Source organism: Triticum urartu, chromosome 1 (genome assembly GCF_003073215.2).
Source record: "Triticum urartu cultivar G1812 chromosome 1, Tu2.1, whole genome shotgun sequence".
NCBI classification, from domain to species: Eukaryota; Viridiplantae; Streptophyta; class Magnoliopsida; order Poales; family Poaceae; genus Triticum; species Triticum urartu.
This window is the reverse complement of record NC_053022.1, coordinates 65,580,015-65,599,728: the sequence shown is the minus strand read 5'-3', so window position 1 is coordinate 65,599,728 and position 19,714 is coordinate 65,580,015. Positions and strand designations below refer to the sequence as shown.

The following is a 19,714-nucleotide window of genomic DNA, read 5'->3' as shown; positions in this document are numbered from 1 at the left end:
GCACTTTTAGTTTCCGAATCATCATTCTTTTCACCAGTTATATCAATTGGTAAGGCTTCTTTTCTTTGAGCTAATTCCCTATCAATTCTTTCTTGGCGAATTACTTGCGCCCTATCGCGCAAAGCTTTAACTCCCCTCTCAATTTTAGCCCGCTCTGGATTAGTTTGCCCCCCAATGCTTTTAGGATCTTTCGGCAATGAAGTGTTAGTGTTGCAATTTTGCAATTGTGTAAGGGATGCATAATATGCTGCAATACTAGGTGGAGGTGTATGCACTGCTGTATAACCATATGCTCTCTCAACAATACTATCAATCGATGAAGTTTCATCTTCCTGCAAAACTCTAGCCTTTATTGCAGCATAATCAGGAAACAACCCCTTTTCATATTGTTCAAGGCAAAGAGCACTAATTCTCTTGTCTTGTGCCAAGCTCTTTTTTAATGCAGCCACAACCGCTTCTGGAAGGAATTGCTCCGCAATACTTTCAGATTCTTTCAGCAATGATTCGTGAGTGTTGTTGAAATTCTTGAATTGCGTAGAGTATGCATTATATGCTACAGTATTTGATGACGGCACATGTGTTCCTGTAAAATTTTCACTTATTCGGCTATGACCATGAAGATGCGGGGTCGAATTATGAACATCTACAGTTGCATACGGTGCTGACAAATTACTAACATGAGGTGTGGCATATGATGGTTGAGAGTAATTGGCCGAATAGCTAGTAGTAGCATGGCCAATTCTCCCATCCATCGACAAGGTTGGATTCACATATTGCAAATTAGTTGCCGATGAATAAAAAGGTGAAATACTTTCTTGTATGCTATTGGAAATTTTAACATGAGGTGTTTCAAATTGATTAACCAAACCCATCATGTTGTTCATCGGCATATGGATTTGTGGGGTTGCCGATGCATGAGAGTTTGAATACATATGTTGTACGTTGCTAAAATCATAAGAATTTGAAGCATGAAGATTGCTTTGCATCGGCCCTTGCGCATAATTAGATGCATGATTGATAAAACTAGGGCTGGCTGATACATTATGCTCATTAGGTGATCCAGCAACAACATATGGATTATTTGCATCTACAAAGGGGAATTGGGAATTCATATTACCTTTGTAGATTGCAAACCCTAGATGACGATCTCTTCGTAGCAAGAATAGGCCGGAGACCGTTCAAAGCTTCATCCCCAGCGGAGTCGCCAAAAAGTGTGTTCGCACATGAACACGTCACAGTGTACCTCCAACGCCGAGGGTGATGCACCGCAGCTCACATTGAAGGAGACCCGTCCGGAAGCGCGGTACGCAAGCAATCCGGCGGGTGCTTTTCAGGACCCGAAACCCCACACGTCTGGGAGGGACCCCGTCAGGGCGCGCGGCGGCTATGGGCTGCCCTAGGTCGGCCTGACCGCCCCTAGGTCCTCGAGGTTCGCCGCCCTACAACAAGAAGAACGAACGAAGAACGAGAAGAAGAAGAACAAAGGGAGAAGGTAAAGGTAAAGATAAAAGATGATAGATTGATATGTCGATTGTGTGTTGTTCAATCGGCCGTCATCCCTTAGGTATATAAAAGGCGGCTGGACTTCCCGTGCAAGGAAAAGGCTTCAATTCACGTCCAAAACCCTAGTCCAATTCGGATTGGTTTTGTCCGAACTTTTCAAAACTGTTTGGTTTAAACTGGCTACACCTTGAGGGTCTTTTTTGTGGTGGTAAACGATCTCGGATGAAAACGAGCCCAAAAGAAATATTGACCGTTTCGACGAGACGAACAACTTTCATGTTGAAAGTTTTTTGATCAGAGGTCATTTTGAGGGTCAAATCGGTCTCGCAAAACAGGCTATTCCCTCGCGCTACCCATCAGACATGTGTCTGGTGGGGCGCGCCACATCTCGCCTCGTGACAGTACTGCACTTCGATTGCTCTAACTTTTGCATACGAACTCGAATTTGAACGATTTTTATATCAAAATCGACCGTTTCGACGAGACGAAGACAACTCGTGTAGGTCATTTTTCCATTTGAGGTCGTCTTAGGGGCTTAATCGGCCAAACTGTACTCTGAATATAAGATCTTAGTACTTTGAGCATAGCTTCGGCCTTCGAGATGAAATCGAACGACGATGACCCAAACTTCAAAGATGTTCATATCAATAATACGAAACTCTTTCATGTAGATCACTTCTCCATTTGAGGCCATGTTAAATAAGTTCTTGACCGTGCCAAAATCTGGTGTCAACAATGGACAAGTTTGACACTTCTGCTTGTCTCACAGGTCTTCTCTGACGGCTAACACACTTCTCTTTTCAAACACACTAAAAGAAGAAAAATGTTCTGCGCAAGATAGTGACGAGTGGGGTCAGATTAATTGCAGCAGCCAGTCATTAACCATGAAATGTCCACGTATTATGCTGTCGGAATATACTTTGTTAAGACTCACTGAACTCGCTCTACAATTACTCCCTCTGTCTCAAAATATAAGAACGTTTTTAACACTACACTAGTGTCAAAAACGTTCTTATATTATGGGACGGAGGTAGTACATCACTACTAGTAGAATAGCATTCAGTCTGTGCAAAGTATGCATGCTGCACAATTATAGATGTGGATATGGCTCCTCTTTTATATTGTTCTTGTTTCTTCGGGTATTTCAGTTATTTGCACAATTTGTCAGTCAAAAGTGTTTGTATTTGCTAAAAAATGGTGAATCTGACAGGTTTGGGAGGTCCAGATATGGCTGTTGGATCCTTCCACATCGGAGCACAAAGATTTGGTATCATCAGCAAGGGTTACCCTGCTAACCAACTTGTCAACACCAGAGGAAATGAAGAGCCATGAGAAGGGCATCAAGAAATATGCAAAGCTTTAGGAACTGTAATATGTTGAGCGCAATATATTGCAGTCCAACAAAAATTAAGTATATAAGTTGATAATCCAAATCACTTGATCAAGAATGTATCACTTGCAATTTTTTGGAAATGTCCAGGACTACCGTGACAAGCATGTATCACTTGATCAAGAATTTTAGTCGGGAAGTGATGATAATCCAAGTAAGAATTCAGATAGTGCTACAGATTGCATATCCCACCTCCCTTTCTTTTTTGCCATCCAGTCTGACATCTTCCTACATCACTAGTCATCTTCCTAGATCAATGCACTGTGAGACACTGAAGGAAATAGAATCATGAATAACTTTTCATTCAATCACTTTTGGGGAAACTAATGAAAAGCTACCCAAGTTTTAGGAATTAGTTGATGATACATTTACCCGTTACGTCTTCTGCAACTACTTTTGACAAGTTATCAGCTGTTTTCCAACTGTTGCAGAGCCTATTGAAAAAGAAGAAAACATTTGCCATTCTACGAATTAGAAATCATTTATTCAGATAATTTACTCACTCTCCATGTCGGAAATGAGAAGATGGCAAGTGACAGAACTGAGCTTTTCACCTGTAATCAGGATCAGGGAAGTTCCACCAACTAGCACTCTGTTCAACTTTTAGAACGGGTTTTGATCGGACGAAATGACAAGTGCAGAACTGATATGGAACTTAAACTTTGTACTACAGGATAGGGTGATGCTTGAGATAGCTGCCAATGAAGTAACATTGGGGTAGTATTACTGAATGGTCAATTCTACTTAAGGCTAGAATTTGTGCAGGTGTAACTGGAGCTAGGTTTGTAGTGCAAACAACCATTTCAGCACATGAGCACAATTGCAGGGTGGTGACATTATTCTTTCAAACGCAATCTTTGAATTGATGATGGTTTGTATAGAAAAGAAAAACCCTCACTTGCGAGCTTGAACAATCAATGACAGGGTAGAACAGACAAAGGAACAAGGAGGCCAAGTGCAGAGCAACTGAACTAAATAAAAGGGGCTCAATAGGAGATTGATACTGTAATTCTCAAGCTCGCCATCTAAAACTGATATCATCATTCTTAAGTCAAACATAGAAATAAGAACAATGTGTTAATGATGAGATCAGTTTGTATAGAATCATAAGAAAATTATGGCATCTATCTAAGGCACACATAAAGACAGTTGCTGCAACTTGCTTTGTCACAAAGGAAAATCTTCTAGTCTAAGTGAAGCTCATACCACACTAGTAACTAATACTATCAATACTATCAATTACCCGCAAAAATAAAACTAATACTATCAATTAAAACTAGCACAATGCATACAATAGATCTTGAGCAACCAGGAGGTAACATTATTTACATACATGTTTAATTTGGTCGTAAACTTGAACCAGGACCAGTAAGACATTTGGCTTTGCCTCTATCTCTTGATAGGACCAAAGCCGTAGATTCATGAATGATCGCTAACGATATGGCATGACAGATAAATCTGTAACAAGGCTCTGACAAAGAAAGGAGTGTGTCATACTGATAGTAAATGATGTACTTGCAGGACTTGGTTTTTCGTTTTTGGACTTCAGGTTTCGGAGCATAAACTACTGTAAACTTGGATGTGGTATATGGTTTCATTAATGATAATGTAATGCGGGGAGGAGGGGGGTTCATAAAAACATACATGACATTTTCACTAATGTTCGAAAATAAACCTGAATTTGTAATATCTTGCTGGCATTTATGTGACCCCGTAGGGTGGATTGCACATGTGATGAGCTTCATGCCAGAAACGGTGCCGAAGGACCCGGAATGGCAGGTGCCTGCCTATTGTTTCGCCAAGGACGACGACAGAATAGCCAACACCCACACCTCTGAACCTGGTGGGCATGAAGATGAGAGCTTTATCCCAAGATCAGAATGCAAGTCGGAGACTAGCCTATCTCGTGGAATCATGCCCTTCGTTGGTTAGTGCGTTCGTCTTGATGTCTCTTTGCACTCGACGCGCGTGTGTGTAACGACAAGAGTGTGCTACTGGTAAGTGTCTATATGGTTTTGTCCTCTATCATTAGCGCTTCACGTGGAATTTGATCCGTGTACCTTGTATAGCAGTGCCCTGGACAACAATATAAAGAGATAGTTACACGGTTTGCTGATATGTTAAAAAAGGAAAATGTTTGAACATGGCTGGTCGACACAACTTTGAGCCAGACGCACGCGATGCGTCCGATCTGGCTAGATCGCACGCATGGGAGGCAGCTCCGAGCGTCGTGCCATTCCACCTTGCAATGGGCGTCAACACCGCCCTTCTTATTCTCATCTCTTTACCATCCTGTGAAATATCTCTCTTGTTGCTGTAGCAGCACATCTCCATCTCCTCCGCTGCTCATCCACCTTTTTTTTGCAGGGAATCCGAGTTTTTATTTCAATTCAATAGGGTTGCAATCAGCTATTACAAGATCCTTAACAAAATAAGGAGCTCTATGCAACCAACATGCATTGTTTCGAGTTGTCCATACATAATTCATAGGACAATGAGCTACCCTAGCTACCCTATTTTACGATCTAGCAATCTTATTCTGTTTGAACTCTCACTCTTTCATAGAATGCTTGATTTCTCGCTCATCCCCTTTCTTCTTCACCGCAGCAACAAACATCAAGGAGGGGCAGCAAAAACCTGGACTGTGCCCTCATAGGGGATCTTTTCGCTGCATTTATTTTGGTCCGTGTGCACTTATCGGTGCTGGGTCACGGCTGGGCTCGGAGGCCATCTTTTCGTCCGTGTGCACTATTGGGTGCTAGGTCACGGGTTGGGCTCGATGGCCTCTTTTATTTGTGCGCTTTGGCATCTTTCACAGCCGACAGCCGTGCATTTTCCCTGTGTTGGCGATACAGCTAGTAGAATTGGGCCTAATAAACTGGTCACGTCCTGATTAAACTTTCGGTATGGTACTAATCTGCCCGGTGGATTTCTTGTCCCGCACCGGCCCGAGGCCCGTTCCCCTTCCACTCTCGTGTCTTCGCCGCAGAGTCTCCTGCTACTCATGGCGGGTGTAGCACCTCTGCGTGCGCATCGTCGCCGCCACCACCAACAGCTTGGCCGCCGCGGTCGTCGTCGCCACCGCTAACAGCTTGGCCGCCGCGGCCGTCGTCGCTGGGTCCTCCCTTTTCTCCACCTAGGTCAGTTAGCCTCCCTGCTCCCGTCATCCCCTCGGAACGGCAACGGCGGAGCAGCGAGGAAGCCCTAGGCACCGCCAATAGCATAGTCATCGCCAACAGCCCTGCCGCCGCGGCCTAGGCAGCACCACGGCGTTCCGCCGACGCAGCCTTACACCACCGCTTCCCGCTGCCGCCGCCTCGCACCACCGCTTTCTGCCACGGCCTCGCACCATTGCGTCACGCGACACCCAGGTCGCCGCTGCACCCAGACTCTGAATCTTCTCATTTATTTTGTTATTAATTCCACGGTTTATGCCCAACCTGGCTAGTTGGAGAGGAAAAACGGAAATATAAATCAATTATGTAATAGTACTCTCTTCATTATTGTCTTTAAAGGCCTTTTTCTACACAACTCAGGAAAAATTCATGTGTGCTTATCCTCTGTTTATGTTTACCAATCATAGTTTGAAACCTCATGACAAACTATTCTGCAGATCTTTTGTCAGAGAATGAAACTAATCTTTATTTATGCTATGGGTGGATTCAACCGGCAACGTATAGCCATTACTTCTGCTTGTCATACATGTATGATCGACAGAGATTTTGCCTATCCATGGAATACTTCTTTTTTCCTGTTTGTAATTAGTTTCTCCATTCTCGTCTAGATTTTGCAGTATTCCTTAGTATGTGTTAGTGACGTGGGCAAGAGTGGACTGATTCAGCTGTATTTTACCTTTTCAAATGCATTAGAAATTAGAAGCCATTGATTCTGGATTCGAAAAATCATCCAACTCATGATGGAGTATAGGCAGCTTCTGGAGCTTATTTTGCAAGATTACTTTGTAAAAAAGTTTCCTCCCATATCAAGTGATTTTTAAGTAGGTAAACTGAGAGTCCATTATTCTGTATTTGACTGCGCAAGTGTTTTACAGAAGGTTAGAATTTTCTGTGGTTGACTTCTACTTCTCTGCAAGATGACTTGCTTTTCTGTTTTTCTTTGTTGCACATGTTTCCTGATGGACTTTGGTAAACCAATAATATTTGTTGAACCTGTTTGTGTTATATGCCGTGAGTCACATGTTCCCTAATTGATTTAGTGGATGTTTACCCATATTTCTTCAGCTTTCCTTCGAAATAAGCAGTGCCAAGTAAGCAACGAAAAGGGCTACTAACTGAGTTTACCAGGTTTCCTACTCTATCGGTGATATGTTACGACCCAAGCCTAAATGTGCAATGCTAGGGTTATCCGTTTAGATCTTATAAATTTTACATTCTGCTGTGAGCAATGCTTGTCAAATACTTTCTCTTGTTCATATTCTTATGTGAGCAATGCTACTATTAACTACGAGCAATGCATACCACTTGTGTTGTAATATATCTGAACTCGTTGTATACGTGCAGTAAGAGGAGGTTACAGATCTTAAAATGATGATACTATTAGTTGGAATTTGACTCTGCATGCACCGGCTAGAATGGAATAGGATTAGCAAATGAAGTAACTGCTCTCCTTGTTTGATCAAGGTAAAGATCACTACTTCTTTGCCATCATGATGAAATGCGTGAATATTTCCAGGTTGCTTATCCATATGTTTTGCATATATAATGAAACTAGTAAGCAAAAAGGATAATGTTGGTTCTCTGATTGTGATAATTTGGACATGACTCAGGCTCTTATTATTTGGCTACAGAGATCTGGTTAGCACTATCCTAAAGAATTATTTCTGTTAGTCGAAGATTCTTAAAAAAACGCTGGGTTGATATATAATGCTGCTTTAGTTGATAGCTGTGCAAATATGGAAGTTATATATGATGCTGTTTTGCTTGATAGCTGTGCAAATATCCATGGCATTTTATCAGTACATGTTGATACAGGTAAATAATATAAGCAACAGATTTTAGACTATGAACACCTGATAATTATTTTCTGTTTTACATTTTAATAGCTAGACAAGAATAGGAATATGCTGTGCAGTTGGATAATTTGTTCTATTTTCTCACTGCAGGCCGCGAGAGATATTTTCACGAGAATATCTTTCACATTCAACCATTGTGCAAGTCCTGTCTTGCTTAAGGGACATGAGGATGTCTTGATTGCTGGCTGTATGGAAGCACATCCACACATGTAACTCAGTCATGTGGGATACATATATATTGTGTCGGAATCTGATGAGTGTGTGCGTGTTGATGGATTTTCTTAGTAGGTATAGTGTTGCATCGCTCATTTTTGTTAATATGTTGTGGTTGTTATAGCAAGGAAGTTTCAGTTTTATCTCCACTTAAGTGATTGACATGGAAGTGAATGTGAAGCATCAGTAATTATCCTAGTTGGTGACAGTAGAGCTAGCTGTATGCTCACTGTTTACATTACTTCTAACTTCTGTAATATGCTCACTGTTTATATTTTCTGAAAATGGTGATCCTTGTCTTTGACATTTTCTCATGTTCTGCCGAGCTGTTACTGATGGCCTGGTAATTCTGTGGTTACGAGAAGTCCATGTACTGTACTAAATGTTTAATCTGCTTGAGGTTTCGTTTGCTACTGCTACATTTTCTCACCAAGCAGTAGACTTTATTTTAGGCAAGTTAAAATTCTGCTGCCGTACTATTACTGATGCTGAACATTGATCTAATCTGGCGAAGGGCAAGAGCGCGGAGAGCATAGGCAGACTCCAAGGAACGGAACAGGGCCGTTTCATAGGCAGGCTTTTTTTCCTTGGTGTTTCTTATTTGAATTTGTAGGGCTGTTATTTCCGTTGGAAATTACTTTCATTTTGAATAAGGGAAGTCCGTGTTTCTTATTTGAAGTTCGATGTAATTCTTGCTTTAGGCATTTCTGAATCCAGAGACAGCAATATGTTACTGAAATTTTTCTCGATTCTGATTGCTGCAGGAGGTCCGGATATGGCTCATGAACCTCACGGCAGCTGCGATTGAACACCATGGCTGGCTTCAAGCGCTCCTCTCCATGGCCGCCGCAGCCAGACACGCTAGTCGCCATGGTTGGCTTCCGGTTTTTGCTGTTAGAGCTGCATCCCGGCGACTGTGGTGGTGCTGGAGTTGTTCAAGTGATGAGCGATAACCGACAAGGCAAGGATACAAGAGGTGTTGTGTTGAAAAAATCTTTAAAAAAGGAATTTGAACAAAAAGCCTGGTGCTAATGTATAGCACGTGCCAACCCAGGGGATGCAATTGCACTATTTTTTTACGACTGTGCCCTCGTAGGGGATCTTTTCACTGCATTTGTTTTGTTCCGTGCGCACTTATCGGTGCTGGGTCACGACTGGACTCGGAGGCCATCTTTTCGTCCGTGTGCACTGTTTGGTGCTGGGTCACGGGTTGGGCTCAGTGGCCTCTTTTATTTGTGCGCTTTGGCATCTTTCGCAGTTGACAGCCGTGCATCATCCCCGTGTTGGCGATGCAGTTAGTAGAATCCGGCCTAATAAACCTCTATTTATGTTTATCAATCATAGTTAGAAACCTCATGACAAACTATTCTGCAGATTTTGTGTCAGAGAATGAAACTACTTGGTATATCTTTATTTATGCTGTGGGTGGATTCAACCGGCAACGTATAGCCGTTACTTCTGCTTGTCATACATGTATGATCGACAGAGAGTTTGCCTATCCATGGAATACTTCTTTTTTCCTGTTTGTAATTAGTTTCTCCATTCTCGTCTAGATTTTGCAGTATTCCTTAATACATGTTAATGACGTGCGCAAGAGTGAACTGATTCAGTTGTATTCTACCTTTTCAGATGCATTAGAAGCCATTAATTCTGGATTCGAAAAATCATCCAAGTCATGATGGAGTATTGGCAGCTTCTGGAGCTTATTCTGCAAGATTACTTTGTAGAAAAGTTTCCTTTCATATCAAGTGGTTTCTAAGTAGGTAAACTGAGATTCCATTATTCTGTATTTGACTGCGCAAGTGCTTTACAGAAGATTACAAATTTCTGTGGTTGACTTCTACTTCTCTACAAGATGACTTGCTTTTCTGTTTTTCTTTGTTGCACATGTTTCCTGGTGGACTTTGGTAAACCAATAATGTTTGCTGAACCTGTTTGTGTTATATGCCTTGAGTCACATGTTCCCTAATTGATTTAGTGGATGTTTACCCACATTTCTTCAGCTTTCTTTCGAAATAAGCACTGACAAGTAAGCAACAAAAAGGGCTACTAACTGAGTTTACCAAGTTTCCTACTCTATGTGTGATATGTTACGACGCAAGCTTAAATGTGCAATGCTAGGGTTATCCGTTTAGATCTTATAAACTTTACATTCTGCTGTGAGCAATCCTTGTCAAATACTCTCTTGTTCATATTCTTATGTGAGCACGCCTCTCGGTGCCGGCTGACTGCTATGGCCATTGGTGATTGGCGTAGCATGGCGTTGGTGTTGCAGCTGCTTTGGCATCTGGCGGTACCCTGGTTCAGCGAAGATGTGTGAGCGTTGGGGTGCATAACTTATTTTTTCTAGGCCGACAGGAGCAGTGTCGGCGGGCGTCATTACCTTCCTGAAGGCTCTATGGCAGTCACTCTTTGTCCTTCTTGGCGCTCTGGGTGAAAAACTGATCCCCGGGATTGGGCGTGGCGTATCCTTCTTGTAGGTACCGCTTTTGAGTGTATGTTTCATCGATGTCCAGCTTCACATATTCGTGGTGCATAGCTCATGATGAAGGTCTCAGTCGACTCCAGTAGTTCTTTTTGGTCCATTTGTAGTGTGCTTGGTGGCACGGGTGTTGCTATTCCTCGGCACCCTTGCATCTTACCTTGGATGTGTGTTGTGTATTGTGTGTGGTGGCGGCGTATTGTATGCAGTTGCGTGTATGTTGGCCGTTGCTTTATATATAAAGCGAGGCGAGCGTGTTTTTTAGTTAATTCATTTGTTGGCCCGTGGCAATGCACGGGCACTCTACTAGTCATCTGTAATTTCCAATTGTTGCATAGCATATTAAAAAAGAAGAAAATATTTGCGATTCTATGAATTGGAAATCATTTATTCAAATACTTTACTCACTCCGCATGCCGGAAATGAGAAGATGGCAACTAGCACCGTGTGCAACTTTTTTTTAATGAGTTTTGATCAGGAGAAATGATAAGTGCAGAAATCATATATGGAACTAAAACTTTGTATCGCGGGATAGGGCAATGCTGGAGATAGCTATCGATGAGATAACATTGGGGAAGTATTACTCAACGGTAGGGACATGGAGTATCTACACCCGATCTCAAATGCTCCCTCATGAACAGTAAAATCGAAAAAAATTCAAAAATATCTGAATTTTTTATGATGAACTTTAGCAAATGTTTTGTATGTTGGCAAAAATTCAGCACGAAACGACATTTGTGGAAGGCGTGGCAAAAAAAAAACCAAAATCGATGTTCCAAAAATGCTAGTTTTGGAAACATTTTGAAGTGCTGATTTTGTTTTTTTCATGCCTTGCACGAATGTCGTTTCGTACTGAAATTTTGTATGCATACAAAACATGTGTCAAAGTTTATCACATAAAATTTAGAATTTTTTGAATTTGTTTGCTATTTTTCCGATTCTATTGTTCACGCGGGAGCATTTGAGCTCGGGAGTAGAATAGGACTTTAGCAACGGTAAATTCTATTTAAGGCTAGAATTTGTACAGGTGTAACTGGAGCTAGCTGATACATTCCCTGTAGTACATAGAACAATTTCAGCACATGAGCACAATTGCAGAGTGGCAAAATTATTTTCTTTCAAAAGCAATCTTTGAATCGATGATCGTTTGTACAGAAAAAGAAAAACCCTCGCTTGCTTACTTGGACATACAATCATGTTAAAATTTGTCATTTGAACTTAGGATGTTCCTGGAGCCAGAAAACAAGTTTTAGCAGCTAGACTGGGGAGAGGAGAAATGTTGGACAGTAGAATTAGGAAGTGAAGAAGAACAATCGATAACAGGGTAGAACAGGCAAAGGAACAAGGAGGCCAAATGCAGAGCAACTGAACTAAATAAAAGGGGCTCAATAGGAGATTGATACTGTAATTCTCAAGCTCGCAAGAAACTCATACTCACAACTTCGGTGCCACTCTCGTGCCCCTCGGACGGGACTGCCAATCATTTGCTTGGACAGTTCCAATGCTGCTTCCGTGCAATAGAAGATATGGCTCGGTCGATATGATCAAGTGCCGGTCATGGCTTCAAATCAGGATGTGCCATCTAAAACTGATATCATCGTTCTTAAGTCAAACATAGAAATAAGAACAATGTGTTAATGATGAGATTAGTTTGTATAGAATCATAAAGAAATTATGGCATCTCTCTAAGGCACACATAAAGACAGTTGCTGCAACTTGCTTTGTCACAAAGGAAAATCTTCTAGTCTAAGTGAAGCTCATACCACACTAGTAACTAATACTATCAATACTATCAATTACCCGAAAAATAAAACTAATACTATCAATTAAAACCAGCACAGTGCATATAATAGATCTTGAGCAACCAGGAGGTAACATTATTTGCATACATGTTTAATTTGGTCGTAAACTTGAACCAGGACCATTAAGACATTTGGCTTTTGCCTCTATCTCTTGATAGGACCAAAGTTGTAGATTCATGAATGATCGCTAACGATATGATATGACAGATAAATCTGTATACAAGGCTCTGGCAAAGAGAGGAGTGTGTCATACTGACAGTAGACGATGTACTTGCAGGACTTGGTTTTTCGTTTTTGGACTTCGGGTTTCGGAGCATAAACTACTGTAAACTTGGATGTGGTATCTGGTTTCATTAATGATAATGTAATGCGGGGAGGAGGGGGTTCATAGAAAACGTACATGGTATTTTCACTGATGTTCGAAAATAAACCTAAATTTGTAATATCTTGCTGGCATTTATGTGATCCCGTAGGATGGATTGCACATGTGATGAGCTTCATGCCAGAAATGGTGCCAGAGAACCCGGAATGGTAGGTGCCTGCCTATTGTTTCGCCAAAGACGACGACAGAACAACCAACACCCACACCTCTGAACCTGGTGGGCATGACAATGAGAGCTTTATCCCAAGATCAGAATGCAGGTCAGAGACTAGCCTATCTCGTGGAATCATGCCCTTCGTTGGTTAGTGCGTTCGTCTTGATGTCTCTCCGCACTCGACGCGCGTGTGTGTAACGACAAGAGTGTGCTACTGGTAAGTGTCTATATGGTTCTGTCCTCTATCATTAGCGCTTCACGTGGAATTTGATTTGTGTACCTTTTATGGCAGTATCTTGGACAACAATATAAAGAGATAGTTATACGGTTTGCTGATATATTAAAAAAAGGGAAATGTTTGAACATGGCTGGTTGGCACAACTTTGAGCCGGACGCACGCGACGCGTCCGATTTGGCTTGATCGCACGCATGGGAGGCAGCTCCCAGCGTCCTGCCATTCCACCTTGCAATGGGTGTCAACACCGCCCTTCTTATCCTCGTCTCTTTCCCACCATGTGAAATATCTCTCTTGTTGTTGTAGCAGTACATCTCCATCTCCTCTGCTACTCATCCACCTTTTATTTGCGGGGAATCAGAGTTTTTATTTCGATTCAATAGGATTGCAATCAGCTATTACAAGATCCTTAACAAAATAAGGAGTGGTATGCAACCAACACGCAGTGTTTCGAGTTGTCCATGCATAATTCACAGGACAATGAGCTACCCTAGCTACCCTATTTTACGATCTAGCAATCTTATTCTATTTGAACTCCCACTCTTTCATAGAATGTTTGATTTCCCGCTCATCCCCTTTCTTCTTTCCCGTAGCAATAAACATCGAGGAGGGGCAGGAAAAAGCTGGCCGCGCGATGCGCCCTGGCCACTACAAGCAACCTCGCGGCAGCTGCGAGCGGACGCCATGGCTGGCTTCGAGCGCTTCTCTCGATGGCCGCTGCACCCCGTGCGTTTTCTTGTAGGAAAAAGCTTTAAAAAAGGAATTTGAACAAAAAGTCAAGTGGCTAATGTCTAGCACGTGCCAACTCAGGGGATGCAATTGCGCTATTTTTTACGACTGTGCCCTCATGGCGGATATTTTCGCTGCATTTATTTTGGTCCGTGTGCACTTATCGGTGCTGGGTCACGGCTGGGCTCGGAGGCCATCTTTTCGTCCGTGTGCACTATTGGGTGCTGGGTCACGGGTTGGGCTCGGTGGCCTCTTTTATTTGTGCGCTTTGGCATCTTTCGCAGCCGACGGCCGTACATCTCCCTGTGTTGGCGATACAGTTAGTAGAATTGGGCCTAATAAACTGGTCACGTCCTGATTAAACTTTCGGTATGGTACTAATCTGCCCGGTGGATTTCTGAAGCCCGTTCCCCTTCTACTCGTGTCGTCGCCACAGTCTCTCTCTCTCCCTCCTCTGCTCTGTGGGTGGAGGATCGCATCGTCCCCGAGCTCCTGCTACTCATGGCGGATGTAGCACCTCTGTGTGCGCGTCGTCGCCGCCGCCAACGGCTTGCCCGCCGCCGCCGTCGTCGCTGGGTCCTCCCTTTTCTCCGCCTAGGTTAGTTAGCCTCCCTGCTCCTATCATCCCCTCAGAGCGGCAACGGCGGAGCAACGAGGAAGCCCTAGGCACCGCCAACAGCATAGCCGTCGCCAACAGCCCTGCCACCGCGGCCTAGGCAGCACCACGCCGTTCCGCTGACGCAGCCTTACACCACCGCGTCCCGCCGCTGCCGCCTCGCACCAGGGCCGGCCCTGGGGCATGGGCAGGGGGGCGACGGCCCAGGGCCCAGCCCAGGGAGGGGCCCATGATGTAGTGCACATATATAATATAGCCAAGCAAAAATAGGTGAGAAAAAAAATTATGAGAGAAGAAAAACGAGATGAGGTAGGCCCATCAGATAGCAGGTAGCGATGAGCGAAGCGTCACGCACGCCGCACGGCAAGGCCGCTCGTTTCGATTGTGAAACAAATCAATCGAAGATCTCGCGGACGCCTCGCTCGTCTGTTCGTCCACTCGTCGCTGTGGTCGCCTCGGTCACCGTTGTGCGCGTCGCCCACCGTGCGGCAATCCAGCAGCTGCAGCCCGCAGCAGTACGTATACGTATGTATGTGAGCAGTGAGCGCAGCCCACAGCAGTACGTATACGTATCCATGCATAACTCTCTGTATCATGTTCCTGATCCATCCCTGCAAACCCCAATTTCAGTAATTTCTTTTATTTTTTAGAACGTATTCAACTATTCATCCATGATCCATCCTCTAATTTCAGTGTACACGAAGTTCCAAATTTTAATGTATAATTTTCGAATTCAATCTTTCATAGTATGTATTCAACCATCCTTTTTTTGTCATTCTGTGCACATGTCTAGGGTTCCAATCATTCAAATCATCCGGTGTATAAATTTCTAATTCCTTGAATAATTTTTTCTTCATAATATTAGGACATTAGCCCGCCATGTTGCCTAAGAAGCATTTGTCAGTTGCTCAAATAAGGAGAAAAAAGATAGAAAGGGATCTGAAGATTCAACAACTGAAGGGTACTTAAGTATTATTGTTGTCGATGGAGTCAGTTGAATTTGGTTCTTATTTAAGGTAATCATATCATGTTACTTTCAATTTTCTATCTTTTTAGTATTTCTGTCGTAATATGACATTGTCCAACAATTATTATGTTTAAGTTTATGTACCACGCACGCGCATACATACATATGATCTTAGGACATAGGGGCACATGGCCATCCTGACCTGGGTGGCCATAGGGACATAATATGCCATTGTCCCTATGTCCTAAGATCATATATATGTATGCGCGTGCGTGGTACATAAACTTAAACATAATAATTGTTGGACAATGTCATATTACGACAGAAATACTAAAAAGATAGAAAATTGAAAGTAACATGATATGATTACCTTAAATAAGAACCAAATTCAACTGACTCCATCGACAACAATAATACTTAAGTACCCTTCAGTTGTTGAATCTTCAGATCCCTTTCTATCTTTTTTCTCCTTGTTTGAGCAACTGACAAATGCTTCTTAGGCAACATGGCGGGCTAATGTCCTAATATTATGAAGAAAAAATTATTCAAGGAATTAGAAATTTATACATCGGATGATTTGAATAATTGGAACCCTAGACATGTGCATAGAATGACAAAAAAAGGATGGTTGAATACATACTATGAAAGATTGAATTCGAAAATTATACATTAAAATTTGGAACTTCGTGTACACTGAAATTAGAGGATGGATCATGGATGAATAGTTGAATACGTTCTAAAAAATAAAAGAAATTACTGAAATTGGGGTTTGCAGGGATGGATCAGGAACATGGTACAGAGAGTTATGCATGGATACGTATACGTACTGCTGTGGGCTGCGCTCACTGCTCATATACATACGTATACGTACTGCTGCGGGCTGCGGCTGCTGGATTGCCGCATGGCGGGTGACGCGCACAGCGGTGACCGAGGCGACCACAGCGACGAGTGGACGAACAAACGAGCGAGGCGTCCGCGAGATCTTCGATTGATTTGTTTCACAATCGAAACGAGCGGCCCTGTCGTGCGGCGTGCGTGACGCTTCGCTCATCGCTACCTGCTATCTGATGGGCCTACCTCATCTCGTTTTTCTTCTCTCATAAATTTTTTTCTCACCTATTTTTGCTTGGCTATATTATATATGTGCACTACATCATGTGCCCCTCCCTGGGCTGGGCCCTGGGCCGTCGCCCCCCTGCCCATGCCCCAGGGCCGGCCCTGCCCTAGTTCTCATCGCGCAAATCCCATTTTGTTTTCAAAAGGAGCTCATCGCCCAAAATAAAAGATCAATTGATACAAGCCAGTCTGTTACTAGCTTACTGCATGCATCTGGATTTTGATTAGTCAGCTGCTGCATGTGGAAGGAATGGTCAAGATTCCGGGTTGGTTGGGCATTACTAGTATAGAAAATTAAACGAGCAGACAGCAAGATGAGATGGATGTTCGCACACGAATACGTCACCGTGTACCTCCAACACCGAGGGTGATGTACCGCAGCTCATGTTGAAGGAGACCCGTCCGGAAGCGCGGTACGCAAGCAATCCGGCGGGTGCTTTTCAGGACCCGAAACCCCACACGCCTGGGAGGGACCCCGTCAGGGCGCGCGGTGGCTATGGGCTGCCCTAGGTCGGCCTGACCGCCCCTAGGTCCTCGAGGTTCGCCGCCCTGCAACAAGAAGAACGAACGAAGAACGAGAAAAAGAAGAACAAAGGGAGAAGGTAAAGGTAAAGATAAAAGATGATAGATTGATATGTCGATTGTGTGTTGTTCAATCGGCCGTCACCTCTTAGGTATATAAGAGGCGGCTGGACTTCCCGTGCAAGGAAAAGGCTTTAATTCACGTCCAAAACCCTAGTCCAATTCGGATTGGTTTTTTCCGAATTTTCCAAAACTGTTCGGTATAAACTGGCTGCACCTTGCGGGTCTTTTTTGTGGTGGTAAACGATCTCGGATGAAAACGAGCCCAAAGGCATACCTAGGGATGAATTCCATGGTAAAGGCATCAACGGCATGGTTGAAGAAAATGGATGATGTGCTAACCGAAGATCTAGATGTTGTGATGCGCACCTTCGGCTTAATTGTTTATTGCTTTCATTCTTTTCCTTCTTCACTTTTATTGCACTTGTTGCAATAGAAGCATGCACATCATTTTTGTCTTGATTGATCTTCTTGGGAACCCATGCCATATTCTTCTTTCTCAGCTCTTGTGCACTAAGATTTTGTAATTTCTTCTTTTGCCAATATGATAAGCCGAGTGAGCATGTCGGCTGTGATTTTGTTTCAACCAATGGCAACTCGTTTTGGGCCTTGTGCACCCTCAACCTCTTTTCTTCAGATTTGGCACTCTGATTTTTATCAATTGATTTCTTCACTTCTTTGCCTTTTGTAGCCAATGTCAACACTTTAATTGGCTCTTTGTTATTTGAGATCAAATCTTAAGTAGCACACTTACGACCATCTCTTTTCACGCGGTAAACTTGCTTTACCGCCTCTTTCTTCTTCCTTGAGCTCTGGACCGATTCGTTATGATTGAAACGGTCTTTAACATGTGATTGTTCAAATGTTGATCTTCTCGGAGATGCATAATATTGGTGAGATGGTCTAAAATAAGATGGAGAATGTGCCCTTGTATCATACCTGTCCCATAATGAATATGGATCTATATGAACATAGGGAGGCATCCACGTCATTGGCATTGGCGGCCAAAAATAAGGATATGAATATGTTGCATTAAAATTATCACTTTGCCAATACCGATCCTCATATTTGCGCCTTGGGGGTGATCTTGGTTTCTTTGCATGATTTGGCCGATAAGCATTCTTCTCTTCACTCTTCTTTTGATATTTATCCAATAGTTCAGCGAAGGTGATTTTTGATCTCTTACACTTGCGCTTATTTCGGCCTTTGTTTTCTTTTGGTTTGCTTTCACTGATCATTGGACTTGCTTGCTGCCCCCAGTCCTTGGCGTCTCCATTATAGCTTCGATGGAATTTTTGCCCTCAAGATTATGTTCATTATGCTTTTCAACAAATTTTTTACTTGAAAACTTGATCCCATCACCTGCAATTTTTACCTTCTCTTTAAATGGATCGGCTTGAAGCAGCCGATGCATTAACTTTCTGCCATCGGGACCAATCGGAATAGACTGGTCATCTCTTGGTGTCTCAACAAATTTCAATCGTCCTTTATCAATGGCCGATTTAACTATTTGACGAAACATATTGTAATCCTCAAAATTATGTTTGAACGAATGATGCAACCTACAATACATTCATCCTTGAATTGATGGCTTGACATGGTGATCAAGAATTCTTATGTAATTATTTTTCAGCAACAAATCAAATATTTGATCACACATGTTTGAATTGAAGGCAAACTTTTTATTTTCTAGTCGATCTTGCTGTGAGAACGGCTTTGGAGTTAAGCAAATGAATGGTTCATATTTTGTATCACCCCATTCGGCTATGAATTTTATTTTGCATTCTCTTACCGATGTCATTGGATGAGAAACTATACTTGCATCGGTTTGCTAAGAAGATTTTAACCTTGGCTTTAAATTTCTGAAACGAAAATAGTTAGAACATACATGTCTCAATTGAGACCAAGTGTAAGCTGATGAAGCTATGTACCTAGGATAGGGGCATGGACCTGTCCTAAGTACCCTACCCAAGGACATCCCTAGCAGAAGTTACCTTTCAATCGACTTGGAGGTATCCCACTCGACAGATTCAAGACACTCGACCACGAAGCAATCACTCGACCAAATTCCAACCACTCGACTGCCAGGAGATCTAAAGTCACCCTGCACGCAAACGGTCGGTCATTAAGTAGCTTTTATGGTCATCATAGCACTTTATTAGGGGTGTTACCAGTAACCCCCAATCTTAATGTACTTTAAACCTTGCATTACTGAGGGCTGGAGGGGCCTGGAGAACTCTATATAATCCACCCCCCTCCTCAGTATCAAGGGCTGGCACCCCTGTTATTCATACACACATAATTCAGTCGACCGCCTCCGGGCACCGAGACGTATGGCTGTTACTTCCTCCGAGAAGGGCCTGAACTCGTAATCCTTGTGTGCTTACAACTCCTCCATAGCTAAGATCTAGCTTCTCCATACATACCCCCCTACATCACTGTCAGAGTTAGAACCACGACAGTTGGCGCCCACCGTGGGGCTAGGAGTCTTAGCGCCTAGTTTGAGAAGTT

General features: G+C 42.9%; 1 long non-coding RNA gene across 2 annotated transcripts in view; it reads left to right on the top strand.

The window, feature by feature from the left end:
- Positions 1 to 7,534, top strand: part of LOC125508110 — a 29,093-nt gene extending 21,559 nt beyond the window's left edge. For both annotated transcript variants that reach the window (XR_007283233.1, XR_007283227.1), the window contains one exon: positions 7,414 to 7,534. This is a non-coding gene — a long non-coding RNA (uncharacterized LOC125508110). The remainder of the gene's footprint in view (positions 1 to 7,413) is intronic.
- The last annotated feature ends 12,180 nt before the right edge of the window (positions 7,535 to 19,714 follow it).